At 36.6% G+C, this 25,973-nt stretch overlaps 1 protein-coding gene across 5 annotated transcripts in view; it reads right to left on the reverse strand.

Annotated features, from left to right (window-relative positions):
- The window catches only part of LOC150084988 (uncharacterized), a 121,236-nt gene that overhangs the window by 77,153 nt on the left and 18,110 nt on the right, over positions 1 to 25,973 (reverse strand). For 2 of the 5 annotated variants that reach the window (XM_090375685.1, XM_090375688.1), the window contains exon 3: positions 24,687 to 24,782. The exons of 1 other annotated variant lie outside the window; for it this stretch is intronic. The gene's annotated coding sequence lies outside the window, so the exon portion shown is untranslated. Of the gene's footprint in view, positions 1 to 7,895; positions 8,109 to 24,686; positions 24,783 to 25,973 lie in introns of those variants that run through there. 2 more of the 5 variants (XM_090375689.1, XM_090375686.1) reach the window with 2 other exon arrangements.

Below are 25,973 nucleotides of genomic sequence, written 5' to 3' on the forward strand. Positions count from 1 at the left end.
GCCACTACCATAATTTTGTAAAACATTTTTGTCCAAATATATTTTTTTTAATATAATAACTATATATATAGTTAAGGTTCCATAATTTTTGAAACAGTGTATAGGGGTTCCGCGACAAAAAAAGTTTGGGAACTGCTGGTCTAAATTATAAACCCACACCCAGCCATATCCCCATACTGGACTTCCTAGATCACCTCCACAATAGTTTAAAAAACGTTCAGGACAACCAAGCCAAGGTGAGGGAAGTGAACATCAACTAGGCTGTATCATTGACCGATACAGCCTTGTTGACATTCACTTCCCTCAGCCCGTTTCACCAGCTCCTACCTGACACCATAGTAAGTTGCCCTACTTTGAATATATCCTTTTGTCTTCATATTACTTTTCATTTGTTTAAATGCACATAGGGCTGCTTGCTATTTGTAGTTTTATTTGTACTAATAATTTTGTATTCTTTTTACATATTAATAAATATAAATTTTCTCATTTTGTATTACTTATTTGTTTTTATTATATTCCCTTTATTGACATAAACCATGGGTGGGCAACCCACGGCCTTAAGGCCACATGCGGCCTTCTAAGATCTTATGTGCAGCCTTTGTCATACAAAGATGAAATAAAATCATTAAATAATCCTACTACTTTTAAACTAATATTTTTTAAAATTAAATATTCAGAACGTTTTAATAATAAAAAGCTTTATTTTTTTTTCACAATATAGAAACGTTATTCAGATAATTAAAAAAGGAAAATACCAATTTTTTCTAAAAAGTAAAATATATCAGTTTAACTTTTTCTATTTATTTAAAAATCGTTTTTATGTACCACAAATGATAAAAAACAAAAGCTATTTTAATAAAAGAAATTCTAATCCTCTGTTAAGTTTGTTAAAATAAAAAAAATATTTTAACAGAGTTAATAATTTGACAAAAATAGTTTATTTTAAAATTTAAATTGTGACATCGTGATTTTTTATCTGTTGCTTTTATGTGCATATTTGTAACTGTGAATATTTTGACAACCGTATGTATTCTTGTCTTGAGTTTTGTAATCCTGTAATTTCTTGTTTTATTTCACAATTGCTTAATTTTTAGATTGCCCATCATGTCCAAAAAAGTTAAAAGGAAGTTGAATGATGTTGTTGTTTGTTATTTGGTTTTTAGGAGCATTAGCAACTAAGGCCATATTGCTCCGGGATATGCGGTGGTCATTTCCCTGACCTTTCCGCATCCTCCGTATTTGGTGGTGACGGGCTTGAACGAAGTTGAATGAAGAAAACAGAACATTTAAAGAAGATTGGGAGATGCAGAATTTTCTTATTTCTGTGAAAGACAAAATGGTTTGTTTGATATGTAATACAGCACTAACAACATTAAAAAAATACAATGCAAATCAACATTATCTATCTCACAAGGACCATAAATAAGTAAAATTAGAAGGAGAAGCTTGTAAATCTGCACTTCAAAAAATGAAGAAAGAAAAACAGCACCAGGAAAAGGCTTTTGGTGCTTTTATAAAGCAAGGAACTTCTGCAACTGACATTACATACAAAATAGCACATGTACTTGGAAAAAAAGGAAACCATTTAGTGACATCGAATGATAAAAGAATGTATTATTGAAGCAGTAGGATGTTTAGACCCGGAAAAAGTTGACAAATACAAACAATTACCTCTCTCTCAAGGAAAAACTATAACTAATAGACAACATGAATTAGCTCAGAATGTAGGAGAACAACTTCAGGTAATAATTCACTCTAAAGATGTATATTTTTCAATAGCGTTAGATGAAACCACCGATAGAAATGACTGCTCAAATATTATATTTTATTCGTGATATAACTGAAGATTTTCATTATTATGAGGAACTACTGGCTTTGGGTATGCTCACTGGGAGGACTCGTGGAATTGATATTTTTAACAACTTTAAAGAAATGTGTCTTGAGAGAGGACTAAACCTTGGTAATCTGGTGAGTGTATGCACGGATGGTGTTGTTGTTGTTATTGTGGTTTTTAGGAGCATTAGCAACTAGGGCCATATTGCTCCGGGAATATGCGGTAGTCATTCCCTTGACCTTTCCGCATCCTCCGTATTTGGTGGTGACTGGCTCGAACCCCGGTCTAATCAAGAAGTGTGTGCTACGCACTGCTGCTCCTTCCCACCTGGCTACAAAGGCGCCCATGGATGGTGCACCTTCTATGAGAGGAAAGCAAGAAGGATTCGTTTCATTGTTAAAAAAAAGAAAAGCCCAATTTAGAAAAGTTAATTTCGTTCCACTGTATATTACACAAACAAAACCTTTGTGCTAAATCCTCCATATTGAGCAATACTTTGGACAAAATTATTGCAATTGTTAACTTTATTCGAGTAAATGCTTTAAGACACCGCCAATTTTGAAGCATGCTTATATTGGATGATGAGACATATAATGTCGACTTGCCATATTATTGTAAAGTGTGCTGGTTATCAAAAGGACAAATTTTAGTAAAAGTTTTGGCTTTGTGTGAACAAATTAAAAAATTTTACGAGGAACAACAAGAATGTGATTTATTAGATGAAGAATTTTGTAGAAATGCTGCATTTTTGTGTGATACTATGGAAAAGCAAAATGAATTAAATGTTTATTTGCAGGGAAAAACAAGACATATATATGACATGTGGCAAAAAATTCAGGTATTTCGAAAAAAAAAATAATTTTTTACAAAACTCTTCTCTAAATCAGAAATATCCGGGGGACATTTCCCTCATTTAAAAAATATGTTAAAGGAGCAGAAATATGTTGTGACACTTTCAAAGACTACGTAACCGTATTGGACATGCTAATTGAAGAATACAATGATAGATTTTCTGATTTCGAAGAACATACTTTAGAAATGAAATTGGCGTATGAGCCACATTTAGTTGATATCCTGATGGCACCCACGGAACTACAGATGGAATTAATTGAATTAGGAGAAGATAATATGATAAGGACTTTTTTTGATACAAAAAAAATCCTATTGAAATATGGAAAAATGCAGTTGAATACCCACGTTTACATCAACATGCTCGTCAACTGCTGTCTTGCTTTGCAACTACGTATCGTTGCGAATCAACTTTTTCATACCTTACACAAATTAAGTCATTTAAGGACTCAGATATCTGATATTCATTTAGAAGACCAACTCAAGTTGCATACAACTAAGATGGAGTCTAATATCCAGTTGTTATCTAATAAAAAACAAACCCAAAAATCTCATTAGTTAATTATCAAAAAAGATGTTTTGGCTGAAACCAATGCATTCTGATGAGTTTAGCTCATTAAAAACGTGAAATCGAAGTGGTTTCAGCCGAGATATCTTTTTTGGTAAGCAACTCAACCACTAAAGCATCAAATCTTCAACTCAGTTAATTCATATTAAATTATTTTTTACAATAGTACAGTTTTTTCTAATTATTCTTGTATAATACACAGAGAGAATGTTAAATAATTGCTTTAAATTTTCATTTGAATAACAATTTAGAAAATAATTTATTATCTTTATAATCATATTTTTTTAAATTTTGTGTTCATATAAAATGTAGGCGGATGTATTATGATGAGAATATTGTAAAAAAAATATTGAAATTTATTTGCCTTTTCTATAGTTATATGTAATAAAATTTAACACTGATAATTAAGTATGTTTTACTTCGTAAGTAGTGGTTCGAAGGATCGGTGCGGCCTTTCCACTATAAATGAATATGGCCTTTTATTCAAAAAAGGTTGCCCACCCCTGACATAAACCTTAAAATTTAATCACCTTTTTTCGACAAAAGTGTTGTCGAAAAGTTTCGACAAAAGCCCTTTAGGCCTGGTTTTAGGGGTAAAAAGAAAACAACCCTCATTAAAGTTAAATTTAAGTATCTACTTTATACAGGGTAAAACAACTTTTAGCTCAGATTTTTCAATAATGAGATATTTCAATTACAATTTTATTGGAATTTTTAAAAAGGCATTTTCTCAAAACTTGCATTTTTTGAGTTGTGCTGGTTTTCTTCTTAAGTAGCAACATGATATTGCCAAGAGGGATGTCTTTTGTGTGTTTGATGTAAAGAGTATGAGGTTAGTGACAACCCAGAGCATAGTTATGGGCCTTTATAAGAGCTTGAAGAACAGGGTAGTTGTCCTTGAAGGATTGGGGGGGGCCCCTCCATCTCTCAGCTGCCCACTTCAATGCCAGAGCATCAGGCAACAACAGCACAACCCCAAAGGCAGAATGCACTGGTCCCACAGGAGCTTGGAGCCAGTTGTATACTGCAAGTGGAAGGTGCAACATTTTACACTTTAGTCAATTTTCCTTAACCTACCTATACACAACAACATTATTACATTAAGGATAATTTGCAAACTGGGAACCTTTATTACATTACAATTCAGAAATTCGTGCAGAAAAAAGTAAAAGACCGTCATATAAAACATTATCTCTCCAGTGGGTTACTTAGAAAAAAAATTTTTATTTTACCTCCTGTTCTGCAAAATATTATACTCTTAATTAACACACCCTATCACTTTCCTTATAAATGAAGTATTTTTCCATTCAAAATTAAGGTTTATATGATAATTTAAATGTAATAGTACAATTAAACAATTTTAAATCAGAATTAAAACAACTAGAGGAATAACGACAAGGGTGGGAACTCTCCTTTACTTTTTAATCTATATATCAATAAGGTAACAGAAGACTGGGAAAAATTATGCTCCAATGGGATTCCAATTTCAGCACAAACAAGTCTCAACTCTACTATATGCTGATTACCAAGTTATTTTAGCTGAATCCAAGACAGAATTACAAAAAACAGCTCACAATCTTTTCAGAATTAGTTCATATTTGGTATAGAAATATCAAACCAAAACTATGGCCATGCAAGGAAAGGAATTATTACCAGCAAAAATGGCCCTATAACAGAACAAGTAAAAACATTTAAATACCTCAGAAATACAATTTCAGATTTAAGAAATTGTAGATATGGAGATGGCCCTATAACAGAACAAGTAAAAACATTTAAATACCTCAGAAATACAATTTCAGATTTAAGAAATTGTAGATATGGAGAGTAAAATAATAAATTTCAACAAAATGAATATCATTAGAAGACACTTCAAATAAATATATGTCAAAAGATAATTGTGACTCCATAAAATAATCTCAAAGCCAGCCTTAATGTTTGGCTGAAAAACTTGGATCTTGAAGAAAAAAGATGAAGGTTGGAGGCACTACAAATGAGATTTCTTAGGCTGCTTGGGGGGTACTCATTGAGAGACCATATCCCTAACCACACCATTAGAAAACATTTAGGCATCAGCAATATAGTGGAAGATATAGAACACAGTTGAGCAAACATGTAATCAAGATGACTGATGAAAGGCTACCTAAGAAGGCTGTTTTATATGCCACACGGATGGAGGAGTGTTGCAAGACCCAAAAAAAGATAGATAGACCAATTCAAGTCTTGGAATGGGCCTTAATGGCCCAATCCCTAATCATAGAGAAGAATTCTAAATGACAGCTATACTCCAGAATAGTGTGCACTTCCAGATACTTTAGCTAAATCCAAGATAGAATTACAAAAAACAGCTCACAATCTTTTCAAAATTAGTTCATATTTGGTATGAACTTATTTTGAAATTATAAATTTCAAAATTATTTTCTTGGTTTCGGCATTGTTTGCCACCGTGTGGTTTGCTGCTGGGTTTATCTAGTTCTGGCTATCATGCTGCGTCATTGTGGTAACCGTTTTTTTTTTTTTTTTGCTGGGGTGTGCTGTCATCACATTTTTTCTTATTTGTTAGTTGTTTGGGGTTTTTTTTTTTTTCCTTGTTCTGTCCCAATGGAATACATGAATGCAAAATTAAAATTGTTGTTTGGTTTGGAAAGGGACAGATGTAAGGTTGTGATTGAATGGTGTATGCATGTGAAATTGATTACCTCTGAGTGTGTTACCAGTGTGGATGTCTGATGAAATTGGCTGAGCGAAAGGACTGTATGAATGGATTTGAGTGGGTGTTTAGAAAGAAAGAAAGGGGCCAATCCTCATCACATTAAAAGATCTGTTTGCAAGGGATCATGGTTTTCTGAAAGTAATTTAAGTATAATTGAGGTGCTTCTCACCTATGTTTGGGTTGAGAAAGTGAGTAACTGGAGGAATTTTTGTAGAGAGGTTTGTGTGGATTGTGTTTGCAAGAAAGGAGTATGATAGGCGGGGTGGGTGCTACTGTTAAATTGATGAGAATAAGTTTGGCAAAAGGAAGTATAAAAGAGGTAAGAGAGTGAATGGGCACTGGGTGTTTAACGATGGGGTAGGGTTTAATGAGGCACTTCACAGCGTTTTCTCATGGTCGTGGAAAATCGGAGTAAGGAAATCCTCCTGGACATAATACTTCCATTTTGCCTGGTACCACTGTAGTATCAGACTGGACTGTTGATTATCTTTTATGATTGTCTGGGGAACAAAGATTTTAAGCATATAGCAGTAAAATACTCTCTTCATTTCACTGACCCTGAAACTGGTGCTAACACCAACAGTATTGAGGGAACATGGAGTGCTATTAAACGGCAACTGACAGAGGACTATAGATGGTCAGTTTGACTCCTACCTCGCAGAATATGTGGCGGTGGCATAGGCACTCTAGTAGCAAAAACCTAATGATGGAATTCTTGAATGCAGTTTGGAAAGTATATATCTACCTTCAACCCAGGACTAATGAGGCGAGTTTTCTGTTTTTGTTTCATTTTTTGTGAGAAAACAAAAAAAAAAAAAGTTAGGTTTTTACGTGACCTCAGGAGGGATAGAAGCAAAAAACTGGTTGTTGGCTGCAGGTGGGACTCATGAGGTGATTTTTGTTTGTGTGGCCCAATTTGGGGCAGATTCAAGCAAAAGAAGTGTGGGTTTTAATTCAGCAAAAAACAGAGGAAGAAGATTGGCACCTGCCAATCACTGCCTTCTTTCTCTGTTTATCGCCGAAGTGCAGAAGTGAACCCATAATCTGGAGTTTTACCAAAGTTTTTTCATGGCATGCCTCTTACTGATTATTAGTAGTATTAGTTTTTGTTTCTTTCTAACATTCGTAATACATATGTTTAGGAAAGCACCTGGATTTTACAGATGTTAGAATAAATCACAAGTAACGAATTACGGTAACTCGTTAATTACTTGTAGCATTTAGTACGTGATTACCCAATCACCTCTCATCCAGCAATTGTAATGTGTACTCGCATCCAAATGAAAGGATGGGGGTACACATTACGATAGAAAAATAATTTAATTGCAGTAGATGAATAATAGAAAAATTTAGCGCAAGAAATTTCAAATAATTTGAGGTGGGATAAATGACAAATAATAAGTGACAGTTTTCAATTCAACAAAAAAGCTAAAAATTACTTTAATGATATTAAAACCCTGATGGTCCTTCAGGAATAGAAGAGTTAAAACAATACAGTCCAATTTCTCTCGTTGTACAATAAAGAGTATTCTTGGTTAATTTTTATTTCATAAAAAGATGCTTTTAAGGCACTTTCGTTTCTTTGAGATTAACTAGGTTTACTTAATGACCTAGGTATTACATATGTCAGTATGTGGAACCTCTTAGGATGCAAAAAGCTTTTAACAGCAGATATTATGAAAATTTAAATTATTCGAGCATCAGTACGACAAAACACAGAACGTACTATAACACCAACAACACCCTTTCTTTGCAAAAAAAAAAAAAACTGGTACCCATTCTAACTCTCCAAAACAGACAACTTACTTCATTAACAAACAAGTTTAGCCACAACTATCTACGGCAACTGTAAGAATTAATAAACTATAAACTAATACCAATTTAAATAATAATAATAAAAAAAAAAACTTTCTAAGAAGAAATAGATAGCATGCCTCACAAAATGCTAAATTCCTGCAAATTAGAGAGTAATCTGTTCAGATTTTCATCAAGTTCCTCAATATCAGGCAGGTTATCTCTCGTTTCTAAAAGGCATGGAGTGCATTGATACATTACTCACAATTCTACAAGAATCGCCAATTTCAGAAGCAGCACAAAAAATTTAAACAACGCACTAAAACTTCACTATTTCCAGATCATAAGCCAAATAAATTCTGAACTACTGCGAGGCACAACAGCACATAGCTCACTAATTTATATTCTGCGTGCTCTTTGCTCCGCGAACTAGACGCCCTCTAGACAATTCATCAAAATAATGCAAATTTCTTTTTCAAAAAAATTTAAGGATTGGCTGGGCTCTTAAAATCAGAAGGGCACTAGTGGTGAGCATGACTGGCTGAGTAAGGTGTCAGCAGAAATATATCCCCTTCATTCTTTCACTCTTATTATCCACACCTCTTCAGAAAGTAGGGATGTGGAGTATAAGACAAATACAAATGTACAGTCAGTCCACCGGCCTCCGTAGCCGAGGGGGCAGGAGCGGGAGTGCAGTAGCACACGCTCTTTGAGTAGACCGGGGTTCAAGCCCTTGACTGCGGTCAATCTGCCAACCCGTACTGGACCAGCGTGGCAGATTATGGTCCATTTCCCTCAGCATGAATTGTTGAGGAGGCTTTCATCCTGCAGTGGGTTGATAATGGCTGCACTTTACTTTTACAGTCAGTCCTCGTATAACACGTGTTTACACTACACGAATTCGATCATACACGATTTATAAATAGGGGAACGATATCTTATATAACACGAATCGAATTCGCTTATGCACGATTCGCCTTTGTGTTACAAGAAATGGCAGTCGAACGCGAAATCACCCCAACTGAACGCAACACGATAGGAATGAAGAGAAGATTCTGAAAATGTATTTATGTTTTATATCAGTGAAGGGGAAACACATCGCACCATAATAACGTAAAAACCAACACAATTCCAGCTATCAGTATAATCGCAAATGCAATTAGATCGAGTTTACTACCAGTTTATAACAGATTCCACTAGCAGAAACGCAACTGGAAATTGTTTTTATTGTTTTATGGTAGTGACCACTAGAAATGTGCTTTAGTAAAATGTGTGGTGTTAATAGTGTATCTCTGCCTTTACGGTGTTGTTTATTCAATTGCTACACGCGCGCAGCTTTGTTTATGTGTATTAAGCGTGCCTCCTCGTTTTGTAATTGCCCTAAAAATGAGCAAAATACTTAAAAGGTGTGAAAAGGAAGCGTCCTGGTGAAGACACTGCAGATTCAGAGAGAAAAAGAAAAGCAATATCGATAAACAGAGGCGGATCAAAAATTCTTACCCGGGAAAATTTACAGTGGCCTCATACTATGGTTTATGGCCAAAATCACACCTGCCTCTGGCCCACCGCGGTTTCCCCGGTAAGGCTTATGACCAGTCCGCCTCTGTCGATAGAAAAAAAATATGAAATTGTGAAACGATTTGAGCGAAATGAAAGACCATGTGATATTGCACGTGCTACAGGCCTAAATGAGGCAACGCCGAGAATTACAAAGAATGCAGAGAAAATAAAAACAACTTTCATTGCAGAAACAACTCAAAGTGTAATTAATCAAAAGCCATTAGATCAAGACACAAAGAATTGGAAGAGATGGAACGGCTGTCATCTGTTTCGATAGAAAATCAAACAAAAACAAGTTTGCTTACGATAGAAGCAAAAGCAGTAGCAATATTCTATTACCTAATAGTCGTAATAAAATACGTATTTTATTACGATTATTTATTGTGTTTGGTAATGTTTTCGTTACAAATGTGTGTTCAATCTTGGGTGGTCGGCACCTAACCCTATTTTTCCCATAGGGCCTGTTATTTATATTGCACGAGGGTTTCTAGGAACACAACTATCGTGCTATACGAGGACTGACTGTATACAAAAGTACAAGCTGAGAAGCCTCTAGCAACATAAATTCAGGTGTCAGTAGTGGCTCACAAGCATAATTATTTTGCAATTTGAGAAAAAATTCGATCTGGTTGAAAATGTTAGTTGGTAACACAAGTTTTTCTTTTTTTTTTTTTTTTTTTTCTTTTTTATAATAATTTATAAAATATTTTCTTGTAATTTAATTTACTTTTCAGATAACTGAATTTTTCTGTTCCATTGTATTTTTTTCCCTAACTCCACCTATGAAACTAGCCTACGCAGATTATGGTACATACCGGTATATACTTTCAATATTTAAATTTTAAAAATATATAATATAGGGTCAATCAGGTCTTTCAATCTCTAACAAGTTTATACCTGAGCATCTATATGGATTTCTTAGTGCATTTAACAAACTTAGAGAGAGAGAGTATTAAGCTTTTTATATTAATCTATTTTATACCCTGAAGATCTTCTATATTGAGTAAACCTACCCTTGGACAATGGATTCGTTGCAGCATGGATTCAATGAAGTGTAAAAAAGCGTGTAACAGGGAAGGAAGCTACTCCATGTTAACGCAACGGTTCCCGAGTTGCAAATTTGATTATTGCATATATCTACTCCAAACAGTTCGTTCTACTTCATCCCACTAATTCTCAATTGCATTGAAATATAGTGACTGAATTCAGTTCATATTTCTTAAACCATTTTTTCACAATTCTGGCTTTGTGACACGGTGCATTACTCTATTGTAAGAACCCATTTCCAGATGGGTACACCACACCCATAAAAGGATACATCAGAAAAAAATTGTCAGGCATCCTGTGGCATTCAAATATTCCTCCACTTGTATCAAGGGGCATAATGTGCAAAACACGTATACATAAAACACACATGTAACACAACAGTCTGCACCGTTGACACCTGGTAAGATGGGTCCACAGATCCGACCACAAGAATCGCCTTTGCTTGAAATGTTACTTGTCGTTGTAGTACTAGTAGTAATAGAACTCTAAGACAATCAGCAACTTAGGATGCATTGGGCCATACACTACTCAACAAAATTAATGGAACAAAATGTTTTTCATGAACATTTTATTGTGAACTGTTGTCGAAGGCTACTATTAGACATAATCGGCATCCTGGCATACAATTTCCAAGTGTTCAATAGAAATCAATCTGCCACCTAACAGAGCCGCACATTATGCAAATTTTTCGTGTCTGAAAAAACAGGTTGCGACTACACCATTCATTTGCGTTTTTTGGCATACTCGCTGGGACAGCCACATCTACAGTACTCAGGATGGCGAGTCATCATCCTTTACATAATTGTTTGAGATAGGGGGCTGTTGGACGACTTGAAGCTGGACAGTTGCAGGTGGCACATTAGCTTAATTTGCCAGGCAGTTTCGTTTCGGCAGTATGGAAGCAGTTTCAGGAGACAGGAACCATTACAAGAATAGCTGGCCGAGGGCTACACCCCTTGGCGACTCTGTTGAACAGTTTTCAAGGGGCGGCAGCCCCTAGAAAACTGTTCTTTTATAATTTTTGCCTTTTTTAACCATAAAAAGGAGTCTCCCAAATTTGACACCCAGGGCAAGTGCCCCACCTTAGTTACCCTACTAATTGAGAGGTAGCACTTTCGATTAAGTGCACTCAAAATAAACACATAATTAAAGAATTTTCACTGTAAGAAATAATAATAACTCTACATGCAATCACTTACACTGGGTAACTATTTTATTACGGACACATACCCTTTTCATGAAGTGGAGCATGCCGTCAAAAACATCTTCATACGATGCGATATAAGTAGGGATGCTGTATCTGAGCAATGGCAATTAGTGCGAAAATGGACAATACGAAAGATTTAAGTGACTTAAGTCAACACCAGTATTAGTATCTCAGAAATTGTAATCCTTATCGGGTTACCATGTACAACTGTGGCTCGTGTCCTGAGATTAGTCTGATAACCAAATCACAGCCATTTTTCATTGCTTTATATTCACCTAGAGTATAAAGCCAATTAAAATAAACGCCAAACATACACAGAAGCAAACTTAAATCTTAGAGATCTGTGGTTCATTCTACTGGCAATACTAACAGTTAGAGTTTATTACATAAAATTTCTTCTTCTTCAAGAGGAGTGTTTCCATTTACAATGGGTTTCCTCAGCGTACAAGTTATTTCTTGTTAGGAATTTTTTTCCCGCCATAAAGTGCGGTTCAAGGTGTCTTGGTCAGTTAAGCCTCGGGCTGTCATGCACTCCCGTACTCCATCCATCCATGTCCTCCTAGATCTTCCTCTTCTCCTTCTTCCCGGAGGTATCCGTTCCAGGATAGCATCTGGATATCTGTTTTCTTGCATCCGTTTTACATGTCCATACCATGTTAGACACTTTTCTCTGATGGTGTCAATGTCTTTTTCACTTCCATTTTTTCCCTTGTCTTCATTCCGTTTTTTGTCTCTTCTAGAAGTTCCTGCTGAGCGTCTCCAAAAATCCATTTCTGTCGAGAGCAATGTTTTCCACTCGCCTATTCAATGTCCAGGTTTCTGCTCCATACAATAGAAGACTTTATACAATCGCTTGAAATATAAGTTTTTGTTTTATGTAGGATATTTTTGCTCCACAAAACAGAGTTTAACATGCCGATAGCCTTTCTGCCGTCTGTAATTCTTATTGATCTCTGCTTGGGATGATCCATCACTTTGTAAGATTGATCCCAAATATTTGAATTTATCAACTTGTTTGATTTTAAAACCTGCAATATTTAGAATGTGTCCTGGCCCTGAAGACAGTTCAGTCCTGCTAAAATTGATTTTTAGACATTGTTTATATTCCTCAAACAATTGACAACATGCATACTTTGCATCTTCTAAGTCTTGTGCTATCACCACCTGATTGTCTGCAAAAAGTAAATTGTGAATATGTGTTCTTATTAATCGGCAATCCCATTTTATTACATTTTTTTGACCAGGATCTTATAATCACCTGCTTATCCCTGCCAGCAAAATTTCTGTATATCACTGACTGACAATATCTCCCCACCTGCTCTGGCAGCCTGTCTACACTGTTTAGAAAACTTGTCTGAGTATACAATTATCCCCAGGTCTTTTTCGTTCTTCACTACCATTGGTTGCCATCGTTACACCTTACATATTTTATACAAAGTTGTTTTTTTTTTTTTTCCCCCAAAATACGTAAGACTTTGGTAATATCATTTTTTTCCTTTTCACATTTCTATTTGCTTGTGGCATGTTGGTTGTACTCCATAATAAAATTCCTAAACTACAAGACAAATTACTTTTCGAAAATTATCTTAATTTTATAACCAAGTTCTTTTATGAGATTTTTTCACTTTGGAAATAGAAGGGTGCTGCTCTGCTGCTGTTATATATGCTTTGGTACATTCTTTCTTTTATGTGTCTGCCTTCTGTATTACTATCAAGTTCTCCCAATGTTTACAACTTACTGAACGTAACATTTTGATGGACTCTCCACAACAGCAGTACGTGAAATTTTGATCTAAACAATGCAACATGCAAAGTGGGGGGAGGAAACCAGTGTCATATTAGGGCCATCTGATAACTAATTTATCTGCCCATGTGTATATGTGCTTTGCATGTATTCTCTATTCAAGTACATGAGAATTACACCTTTGTGAATTATCAACCAACTACCTCAGCCACGGACTGAAAAACAATGCCCATAAACGTCCCTCGCCACCACTCACGAGATTTGAACCCCTGCATTTTTCCATTCGGTGTGGGGAGGACAGTGATTATAATCACTGTGCTACAATGGCTCAGACAACAAGCAAAGTAGTGGAAGTAGTAGTGGTAATGGTAAATAATGCAAGAAAGCAAGCATGTATTGAGGCTTTAGCATCAGACGTTAACTACAAAATCATTTTGTAATAAATGTTTTTGATATTCACCATTAAAAAGTCATTTGACCTTTCCTTGGTCTACTGGAAATGTGCTTATAGCCCAAGCTAATTTTCTTTAGGAAAGATCCCAGTGTAAACTACTAAAGAAATACATTTCTATGACATGTGCATTATTTGTATAAAGTTAAAGTCTGACACAAAGCCCTCAATATAGTATCAGCCAAAATAACAAAAAAAAAAAAAAAAAAAAAATTAGTTCACCTGTCTTTCAAGAATTTGTCCAGTTCTTTGAATTTATTCAACCCATCCACTTTTACAACAGATGGAAGCCTGTTCCAACAATGAACCACTTGCTAGCTGAAGGCAAACTTCCACACATCCATCCTTCAACTCGAATATATGACTACTCGTGTGTGCTCTCAGCAAGTTGAAGAATGCCGTTAACGTTCATCTTACTCAATCCATTCAAAGCTTTAAATGCCTCAATCAGATCTCCCTGCAAGTGCTTAGTTTTGAGATGCTGTAACTTGCATAACTGTCTTTCTAGGCAAGAGCACCATTTTTCTCCCTTTACCAGCCTGGTTGCCCTTCTCTGCAAGATATACAGAATCTATACTCATTGGCTAAAAAGTGTGAAACTTTGTGGAATCAGTGGCAATAAATAAACATAAAGTATGCAAATATAAGTTGTCACATAGTACAATCACATTATATGCTTTCTTGGGGTTTCTTAGTTGTTCCACTAATGGGGAAGACAGGTGATCTTTCAGAAAGGTGTTATTGTTGGAGTACTTTTAGCACGATCTTTCCAATCGAGTTTTATCGTAATTTTATACATTTTATATTGGTTTCATTATTTTTCTCTCTCTGGATTGTTGCTCTTTAAGAACTGTATTCTGTGATCTTTATTATTCCTCTCATAACCAGAATAGTCAGCTGTGAAAACTTTCTGTGGCCATGTGAATCTAAGTTTCTCCAACTGCATAAATTTTTTTGTACGTGAAAGGTGTTCTTGTAAAAAGTTATAAAAACATGCCACCCTCGCCTGAGACCAAGTCAGCCACATTGTGAAAAACACCCATAGAAAAAAAAATATTCCTTGCATTATTGCCAGCTTTCCACCTGGTGTGGAAAGATGATTATATCCACTGTGCTAACAGAGAAGGTTCCCATAGTTGCTTAATGAAAAAAAAACTCTACAGATATGGTAAAAACATGGCAGCACAAGATTTTCCATTAAAATCTAGTTCATTTCCAGATTCTGTAATCAGTTCACCTATTCTTTAGGAAAGATTCTTGATCATTCTTGTCTCCAAGTTCAAATACAATTCATGGTGAAAATGTATTTACAGCTCTTCAAGGGTTTGCTGTTTGCATGCTCTAAACAAACTGATTTTTCAATGGTCTTATTTTGATTAGTACAGATTTTGAAATTATGACAAATGCCATACAATTATCACCAAGACCTTGACTTCATAGTTCACTGAATCAATAGATTTGCAATGACAGTTTAACACTGCCAGAGCCTTTACAGGTCTAGAAATTACCTTTACTTTTCTAAACTTTCTAGCAACATTTCCAATTGACAGAGTCAAACCTCTATTCTATGGCATCTTATTGGTGATTGCTCACATTAGATGCAGAAAAATTCAAATTAAGAAATTTTATACTCATGCAACATTAAAGCTGGAAACGCTTTCAAAATTGTTCTAAAAATTTGCAGACTTGCAAACTATTTTTTTACTTCTACAATTTCTCATTTCCTTTGATCACACAGAATGATTTAATCACAACTGAATAAATTTAAATAAGAAAATGCAATGAAATTTGGTTCATTAATTATAAAAATTACCCACATAGTACAATCTTTGGGTCACGATCCCTTAAGGGATCTTCAAGTTGCAGAAAGATTATTCCTATATACTTATTACTCAAATTTCATTATGGGGTAAATGTGTATACATATGAGGTGTGGCAATAAAGTTCTCGGACTGGTGCCATAAAAAGAACAAGCACAGGAGCTAAAAATGTTTTTAATTTTTATTCAAATTAATCACCTGATTGAATGCACTTATTACACCATTCTAAGTTTCTGAAAAGAGCCAGCAAAGGCGTCAAAGGAGATGATGTTCAGTTCGACAGTTACACTTTTCTTTGTACTGAACATCCTGAAATCTCTTTGCTTTGAGGGCTGTTTTCACCTTGAGAAAGAAGTCTGCTGGCACTAGATCAGAAGAGTAGGGTAGATGGTTGATCTGTACAATGTCATGTTTCATCAGGCATGTCTTCACAAGAGTGCAACAGGTCTTATACACATGTAACACAAGTGTGTAAGAGGCATTGTCATTTTATAAGAACCAGCTGCTTTTCCCTTGAAATTGCAGCCTCACAAGAAAATACACTAATTCTTTGAAGCACCTGTATATAGAATGCAACATTGACTCTTTAGGTATAAAATTCTTTGTGAATTATCAAAAAACATGTTCAGCATCATCTTGACCTCTGTAAAAACAACTTTTTTAATTTTATATCTTGCTCATGATTTTTAAGCCTACAGCATGCTCTGATGTTTCATCTCTGAGTCTTACTAAAACACTCAACACTCATCTCCAGTGACAACAGTTGAGGAAATTAGGATTGTCTTGACCAGTCTGAAGTCTTCACGTGAGGATTAGTTGCTTCTGCTCATCTGCAAGGCTGTGCAGTACAAATTTTGCACCTTCCTTTTCCCTCTTACTACAGAATTTAACAAATCTTCTCCAATTCATCAGCTATCGTTCTGAGGGAACAATGATCTTTTGTCACAATTTCTCAAATTTTTGCAACTCTGTCCTCATTTTGAGAGGTGTGAACATCACTGTCTTAGAACTGCTTCTACCATTCAACACACTGTACAAATTAACATTTAATTACCATAAAGATTTTAACATTTCATCCCTTTCTGTTGCAGATTTTCCCAGTTTAAAGCAGAATTTGATGTTCATTCATTGTTCCGTTGCAAATTGTGACATGGAACATTAATGCTACTAATGAAACTGGTTGTTACTTATAACCTGTCAGCCTACTGGACTACCACCATTTTTTTAAGGAAGTTTGAACTACAATATACAACTTCCGTTTATTTTCAAATTCATTGAACATAACAGCACCAATCCAGGGAAATTCATTGACACACCTTGTATATCATAGTAGATAGATCACCATGTAACATTAAAGTCGACAGGTCACACTACTTGCCTGCCCACTTCAACAGCCACAATTATTGATAAATTACATGGGATTAGAGAACTGTACTGTACTCTTTTTTTCTTTTTTTTTTTTGCAGCTGGCAGGATTTAAAAACTTAGTTAATGTAGCAGCCTCAATATTGACAGCAGAGCACCTTTTAAATTTTTTTTTTAAATAGCAGGTTTTGGCTAATCTGCTAATTAAAAGATGAGACAATGGTGCAGTGGCACTGTTACTCCAGAGCTCCACAACTTTAGAGTCTCTGAAAATTTTAGCAATTACCAATCAAATTACCTATTTGCATGTTTTTAGTGGTTCAGGGCAGCTAGCATTTTTCCTGAGCCCTTCAGTGAATTCAGAGACCTTATTACAGAGACCTTATTTCAAACGTGGCATCTCTGCAAAATAAATTCTTTCTGACAATTACAGTGGGCAATACTGATACCTCCCCACCCCTAAAGTCTTGTCAAATTTCAAGCCTAAAGTTAACTGACAAGGATAGCAACACAATCCCTCTCTATCATTCTTGGGTATGATTGCATTATTACACAATTACATTTTTCCTCATTGAAACATTTTTCAGATAATCATAAATTTTTCAACCAGGTCCTCAGTTTGTGTGGATTTAATGTTATTGGTACCCACAACTATAACCAAAAACTGCATTAAAAATTAATTGAATAAATACACTTTTACCATATAAGTTTGTATAAGTTGTTTAATGAAGTGAAATCATTTCGATACAAGATGTTTTTGGCAGTTTTGGGCATTAACTAAAACCCATGTTCACACCTAAAAAAAAAAAAGAAAAAAAGATTACTGAAGGTGAATTAAGGTTCCTATATCTCAGCCATCCTCACTAGCCCTTTTTAGGCCTGAAGGTGGGCTTTAGTCAAAGCCCAAAACAGTTAAAAATATCTTATATTAAGTATTGAGATGAATACATTTCATTAAACAACTCATGTGGTGAAAGAGTATATTTTTTAAATTAATTACTGTAAGTTTTCAAGGCTATTGACTACGTGCACATATTCGGGGTTAGGACTGATGCAGTTGGCTGCTCAGCACTGCTTGAGGCACCTTGTCATATAAATTTGGTTTTTGCAAGAGTCCCTTTTTCTGAAAGTGTCTGTCTTACATATACAGTCGATTCCAGTTATTTGGAACACGTCGGGAATAGTGCATTTTGGCCAGATTTAAACGGCTGCCCCAATTATGCGGAGTTTCAAGTAAATAGTTAAAAATACAGCTTTACGATTGATTTTCTGTAAGATCAAATAACGTTATGATGAGTAAAATACCGATCACTATACAATGTGTAGTAAGCGCTGGTCATTGTGATCATGTTTGTGAATTGAAGTTTAATTCTATTAAACAGCGATTCTAATTAGCAAAAATAGGAGGAATATTATCCACCGGATATAAAAGTAAAGATATACTGTATTAAGTACAATTTTACACTTTATTACGTTACCAATTAAAAAATTAAATGATACGTGAAAATAGGAAGAATATTTTCTCCACAGGTTAGCAAAATAAAAATAAATTTACGCTTATGCACATAGCTTAATTAATACATACTGTAATATGTACATACTAACTAGTTGACATTTCTATTCACTGACATTTGTGGGTGGGGGTTAAAATTTAAAACAGTAAAAAAGATAAGCAATCAATAACAAAGAACACAGCATATACAAATTGCAAGTAACACAATATGCGCAAGTGAGAACGGAGTAACAAGTTACAAAGCTTAAAAAAATAGGAATGAAGAGCAGATTCTGAAAATTAATTTTTTATATGATTGAAGCACTGACAGAAAGCCCAATAAACAGGAGACTGCTAATTGTTTTATAGTTGTGACCTCCAGAAATCCGACCGAACCACATGGTATGGTCAGAGACAATCGTAGAATAATCTCGAGTGCCGCGGTCTCCTGCCCCGATTAAATGGCATGCTGTCCCAATTAAGCGAAGTAAACCCTGGCTATTTTCTCGATTGGGTTCTGTTCTTTAAGATTTGTCCAAAATAAACGGGCTGCCCAGATTAACCGATGGCATAAATAACCAGAATCCACTATATATATATATATTTTTTTTTTTTTTTTTTTTTTTTTTTTGCATAATCTCAATGATCACGAACACTGCTAAGGCTTGAATCAGGAAGAAAAGCCCCACTTGCAAAAACCCAGAGCACAATGCACAAATATACAAGAGCCTACAATGAAGATATACACATTGGCTTTTGTTATTGTGTAATCGCTGCATGGTTCCAATTGCTCATGACAATAATAACTTTCATGTTAGCAAATATGCCAATAACATTAGTTAGCATTAGTTGAGGCATATGCTGCAAAAAAGCAAGCTTATACAGCATCAGCCAAAGGGGGAAAAAAAAAAACCTTCCCATTTCGCCCATCTAGTCACTCCCAATGTTTGTCTCGTTCAGCCTTCAATTTATTTCAGCTATCAACTTGGTAAATTGCTACTATGGATAAAGGGATGGTTGAGTGGAAGAAGGCAGAGAGTGGTAATCAATGGACACTGCTCTTCGTGGACTAATGTTATTAATGGAGTCCCTCAGGGTTCAGTGTTGAGTCCATTGTTGTTTTCTGTATTTATAAAATGATATTGATGATGGTATATCAAGCTTAACGCCAAAGTTTGTAGATGATAACGAAGATTGGCAGGGTTGTTAAGGAGACTAATGACAGCACGCTGCTGCTGCAACAGGATCTAGAAAAGTTGAGCAGATGGGCTAAGAAGTGGCAAATGAAGTTTAACATTGACAAATATAAAGTACTACATATGGGAAGCAGTAACACCAGAGTAACGTTTCAACTACGTGGTATTACACTGGCAGTGGTAGAGAATGAAAAGGACCTGGGGATAATTGTGCAGGCAGATATATAGTTTTCTGAGCAGTTCATATGGTCTGCAAGAGTAGCTCATGATGTTTTGTCAATGATATACAGGAATTTTTCTAGAAAGGATAAGGAGGTGATTATCCCCTTGTATAAGGCAATGGTCAGGCCACACCTTCAGTACTGTATACAGGTCTGGAGGCCTCATTTTAAGAAGATGTAGAGCTGTTGGAACAAGTACAGAGAAGGGCAACAAGATTAGTGAATGGAACAAAGGGTTGCTCTTACGAAGAAAAGCTTGTTTTGCAGATTATAGTGTCTGGAGACTAGGCACCTGCGAGGTGATCCTATTGAGGTGTATAAGGCCTTGAATGATTTGAGCATGCTCAATGCTGATGGAATCTTTCCTCTTGCTCAGAATAATCATCTGAGATGGCATAAATTCAAATTGAGGAAAGACAGTTGTAGGATACATGTGCGGAAGTTTGCCTTTAGCCAGCGGGTAGTTGATTGGTGGAACAGACTTCCATCTTTTGTTGTGGAAGTTGACAGCCTAAATAAATTTAAGGCTGAGCTGGACAGGTATTTTGGAACGAACGGAGGGGTGAAATGGGAGCGGGATTTTTGTTGTTTTTTTTTGGCTGATGCTGCATAAGCTTGCTTTCTTGCATTGTATGCCTCTGCTAATTCTAATTAGCAGAGGCATATGATGCTAACTTCCACAACAACAGATTGAAGTCTGTTCCAGCAATCAACTACATGTTGGCTAAAGGCAAACTTCCACACATCTATTCTACAACCGTCTTTCCTAAATTTGAATCTGTGCCCCCTCAGGTTCTTAGTCTGACCAAGTATCCCGTTGACATTAAGCCTGTTCAAACCATTCAAAGCCTTATACACCTCAATCAGGTCACCTCGCAGGTGCCTAGTCTCCAGATGCTGCAACTTGCAGAACTTAAGCCTTTCTTCAAGCGCACCCCTTGTTCCTCTCACCAATCTTGTTGCCCTTCTCTGTACTCATTCTAGCAACTCTACATTCTTCCTAAAATGAGGCCTCCAGATCTGTTACGCAATACTCAAGGCGTGGCCTGACCATTGCCTTATACAAAGAGGTAATCACCTCCTTGTCTCTGCTTGCAAAATTCCTATATATCATTGACAAAACTTCATGACCTGCTCTGGCAGCCCGTCTGCACTGCTCGGAGAACTTCATATCTGACTACACAATTACCCCCAGGTCTTTTCATTCCCCATCTTCCTGAGTGTGGTACCACACAGTTGGTACTTTTCTCTTGGGTTACTGCTACCTATATACAGTACTCTGCATTTGTCAATGTTAGATTTCAGTTTCCACTTCTCAGCCCGTCTGCCTAACTTTTCTAGATCCTAACAAATAGATATTTATTTAAAGTATACCCAGTATAAAATAAAATAAAATAAAATATTTCAGTAGCTTTCGGAACTCGTGTCCCTTCGTCAACTGACAAATTTGAATACATTACAAGCAAAGTGTGGCACGTTACTCATTCGTCATTGTTGTAGCACGGACGTGTGCTGCCTTGCGCCAGTGATCATCCATCAATAAAACGGTTGTCTCCAGGATTGGATGTATACGCATGCCTTTCTGGCGATTTAATGCCTTAGGGTTGTTCATTATGTTTAGTGACTCTAGCCATAGGCGGTGGCGAAAGTGTCGCGCGTGGTCCACTATCTCAAAGTCGCGCTTGGGGTCAAGATCGTGGTTGGTAGCCCAAAAATGTTCTGCAAGCGCGGACTGGTCAGTTTCGGCAAGCCGGATTGCTCTGTCGTGTTCCGTGAGGCGATCCTGGAGACGTCTCGATGTCTCACCTACGTAGCAACTGTTACAGGCCCTACAGGTGATACGGTACACTACATTGCTGCGTAAGACAGGTGTGACAGGGGTCTTCACACTGGAGACAAGTGAACGTAGGTTCCTACCTGGTAATTGTACACATTTGATGTTGTAACTTCTCAGGATCTTCGAGAAAGTCCTGACACTCCTGGATAGTACGGAATGTAGGCGGATGATATGCCGACTTGCTTCGGAGGTCTTGGGTTGGAAGTAAGTTCTTGTGCCTGTAACAAGCATCTGTTTAGTACATGGGATGGATAACCGCATCTGGTTAGGTCCGCCTTCACACGGGAGATCTCGTTACATCTAATTGTGTCGGTGCTGGAATGGCTCCAGGCCCTGGAGAACAGGGTGCGGGCAGTGCTATTGAGATGGCTTGGAGCGTGGCCGGACCCGTAGTTGGTGAATTGACCGCACCACATGGGTTTGCGGTATACTGAGGTCTCTAGATGTGGGCCTACGCGATGCACTAGCACGTCCAGAAACGGGAGCGAACCGTCCACCTCTGATTCTACGGCAAACTTGATGAAATTGGATAGAGAGTTGAGGTATTCTAGTAGTACGGTTTCAGAACCACGTGGTATTATGGTAAAAATATCGTCGACATATCTACACCACGTTGTAATAGGTGTAGGTGGGTTCTGGTGTATCTGCTTCTCCAGATCTTCCATGGCGATGTTAGCTACTACGGAACTGACAGGGGCACCCATAGCAGTGCCATGTACTTGTTTGTAGAGTGAGTCTTCAAAGGTGAAGATGCTGCTAGAGAGGCATAGGTTGAGGGCGGTACAGATGTCATCAGTGGATAGTGACGTCCTGGATTGGAGGCTTAAGTCGCTCTCAAGGAGCCTTCTGGCGCAGTGCACGGCCTGTTGGACGGGAATCGAGGTGAATAAAGAAACCACGTCAAATGATGCCATGACAAAGTTATCAGGGATTGAAATGTCCTTAATGGTGTTAATGAATTCACTGCTGTTTTTAACGGTGTGAGATGTATTACCTATAAGAGGCGAGAGGAGGCTCGCGATGTGTTTGGACAGTTCATACGTTGGGGCACTGCAGCAAGACACTATAGGTCTGAGAGGAATACCCGGTTTATGGATCTTTGGTAATCCGTAGAATTGCGGTAGTTGGCAGCCAGTAGCACGCAGAAGATGGTGAGTCGCGGTCGGGATCTTCTTATCTTTAAGCCATGCGTGGACAAGTTTATTAACATTTGCTTCCAGACGTTTCAAGACTTTAACGGGAGGATCAGGTAGAGGTTCATATACGTTAGGATCGAGTAATAGGGCCAAGGCTTTCTCTCGGTAGGCTGATCGGTCCAGCACAACAGTCCGGCGCCCTTTATCCGCAGGAAGTACAACGATGGAGTTGTCTTTTCTTATAGATGACAGGGCGGCACGTTGGCGGTGGTTGAGGTTTGAGCACGTTTTTCGAGTGTTGCGGAGGACTGCGGCAGTCTTGAATCGGATCTCGTTGGCAGTTTCTTCGGGAAGGTTGGTAATACTGGCTTCTATACCCATAGTGAGCTGTGTGATGGGAGGTTTCGATGGTATAACGGCGAATTTCATACCATTTGATAAAACACTCAGCTGCTCGTTGGACAGTTGTTTGTTACTTAGATTCAAGACGAAAGAAGTCGTGTCGTCTGAACGAGTGTTCGTCTTTAAGGAGTTAGTTTCTATGCTCAAGTTTATGAACTTGCGCTGTTGGCGTAAACGGTAGGTATCCGAGGTCTGACTAGCCCGATGGCAGATGGTATGTATAAGGTTTGTAAATACAATAGGCGAGACCTTACCTTGTAGATGTTGTAACAGTCTGGACTTGTTGCAGTCAGCGTTCCTGATTTCACGGTGGAGATGGGATATCCATAAATTTAACGTGCGTCTATTTGTAAAACTATGGACCCCAGTACTCCAGGCCCATTTGTCACTTTTCTAGATCCTGTTGCAGTAGCATACTGTCTTTAGTGTCATTAACTACTCTGCCAACCTCTGTATGATTTGCAAACTTGGACATTAAGCCTGATATACCTTTATCGATATCACTGATAAAATACACAAAATAACAATGGGCCCAGCACTGAAGCCTAGTGGACTCCACTAATAACATTAGTCCACGCAGAGCAATGTCCATTTATTACCACTCTCTGCCATCCCCCACTCAACCATCCCTTCATCCATTGCAGCAACTTGCAATAACAATAAAACAAAAATATCAACTAATTATCAAAGTAACAAATATCAACTAACAGTTACTATCAAAATTCCATTATTACCCTTCGGACTTGGTTAGTTAAGCCCTTGACTGTTGTCCCAATCTTTATTACAAAATATATTCTGTTTTTTTCACAACTGAATCCCATAATAAGTCTATCTCCTGTTGAATCAAAACAGTCAGTTCAAATCAGGAACCTAGGTTAGGAGTAAATTTCATCACATATCATTAGACATTTGAGTCATTATACCAGAATACCAGTAGTAATCTGGTCAACAACATCACGCTTTTTCAATGACTCCCATTAATGTGCTAATTATTATGATTTCTGATTGTCGTTCTCTACACTTAAAACATATAAGAGCTATTGGCCCTACTATTAACTGAAAGGGTGGCCTCTGAAAAACCTCTTTCTTTCATATTGCTTGTGAAAAGAGGTCTGAGTGACCTCTTTTACAAACAATAAGGCTAATCACAAGACAACTGCCTGCAGCATTTCTACTCTGAGTCATGACATCCAGGTGCTATGGTATTTTTATTAACTCTGATATTAACCATTTATAGATAAGAAATATTCTGTTAAATTTAAAAAATATTTTATAAATTAATTTAGAAAATATTACATTATTACTTAAAATATTAACGTACTATATTAAAATTCAGACTGAAGTAAAATGACTCAATATGACTTTCAAAAAGTCTACAATACAGGATTATTAAAAAAGAATTGAGGACTTTAAAAACATGAGTAAACTAAAGAAGATACAAAAAAAAAATTACATTTTTCAAAAAGCTTTTAATGCATTTCACCTTCTCTACTTGGTTCAACATTTTGACTGTTTTTGCTTGAAGCATTCCTTGTGATGGCTTCAGGAACTTCATAAAATCATAGGTTAGGGGAAAAAAAAAAAATGGTTAAATATAGCAAACCATTTTGTCCTGTTAAATAGTAGTTGCAAAATCTTTAAGAATATTAATAAATTAAACAGATTATAGACATTTTGGCATGAAAATTAGTTACACACATACAAAAAAAAGTTATGAAAGTTTGGAGTGAAGACTAAAAAAATTATAACAAAAAAAAAAAAAAAAAAAAAAAAAAAAAAAGACTATAATTTTAAAAGTTAGTAATTTTATGTCAATAAATTTAATAAAAGTTAGTAGTATTACATATCTAGAAAGAATCTTTAATGAAAATGGAAGATTAGACATGGAAATAAACAGAATAAGCAAAGGAAGTGTAGAAGCTGATTAAACAAATTGATTTGAAGCAAAGAAATTAGTCAAAATACAAAAATTAGTTGTTTATAGAAAAGCAATTCCAAAGCTAAACCATTCTTTAAAATAATTGTTCACACAAGAGTAAACAGTATTACTGAACCTGCCTTTTCATCCAATTTCTGAAACTAGCCTGAAACATGGTCTGGACCACCCCCATAACATGATGTCCAAGCCCAGGACAGCCAATCCTTCCCTCCCCCTTTCCCATAGCCAAATGACATCTGTGAGCATCTGTGAGTGGCATTCACCATTCACATATGCTGTAACAGATATGAATCAATAATGTGTTGCAGCAAAACAAGAAGTGACCTTTAGTCTGGACTGAAAGTTTTGTGCAGTCATTCCTGGGTCATTTAGTGAGTGACCAAGGAATGAATGTGCAAAACGAAAGAAATGACTGCAGGTCATCTGCCCATTAATGCAAGTTGTGGCAAATGAATCCTCCAACATGGTCCACTGCACTGAATCATCAGAGAATATTGACAAACAGATTAGGGTAATTCTCCTTCCTTGGCAAGCTGTCCATCAAATTCCATGCATCAATCAGTCTTTCGCAAACGTTTCTTGGACATAGCATTTGCATCTTCGGTAATGAAATTCCTCTTAATTTCTCATTCTACTACAGCATATGTATTTTCTTGAACTGCAGGTGAACGTAATTTGAATAGCTGCAATATTTTCTTCTATCCACAATGTCAAAGACTTCCCACATTTCTTCTCACCTTTGACCAAACCCATGCTCATTGATTTTGTGCAACAACTGCTAACGTTTTCAAGTCCAATACT

The sequence above is a fragment of the Mastigoproctus giganteus genome, chromosome 6, assembly GCF_048544385.1.
Source record: "Mastigoproctus giganteus isolate SK-2022 chromosome 6, ASM4854438v1, whole genome shotgun sequence".
NCBI classification, from domain to species: Eukaryota; Metazoa; Arthropoda; class Arachnida; order Uropygi; family Thelyphonidae; genus Mastigoproctus; species Mastigoproctus giganteus.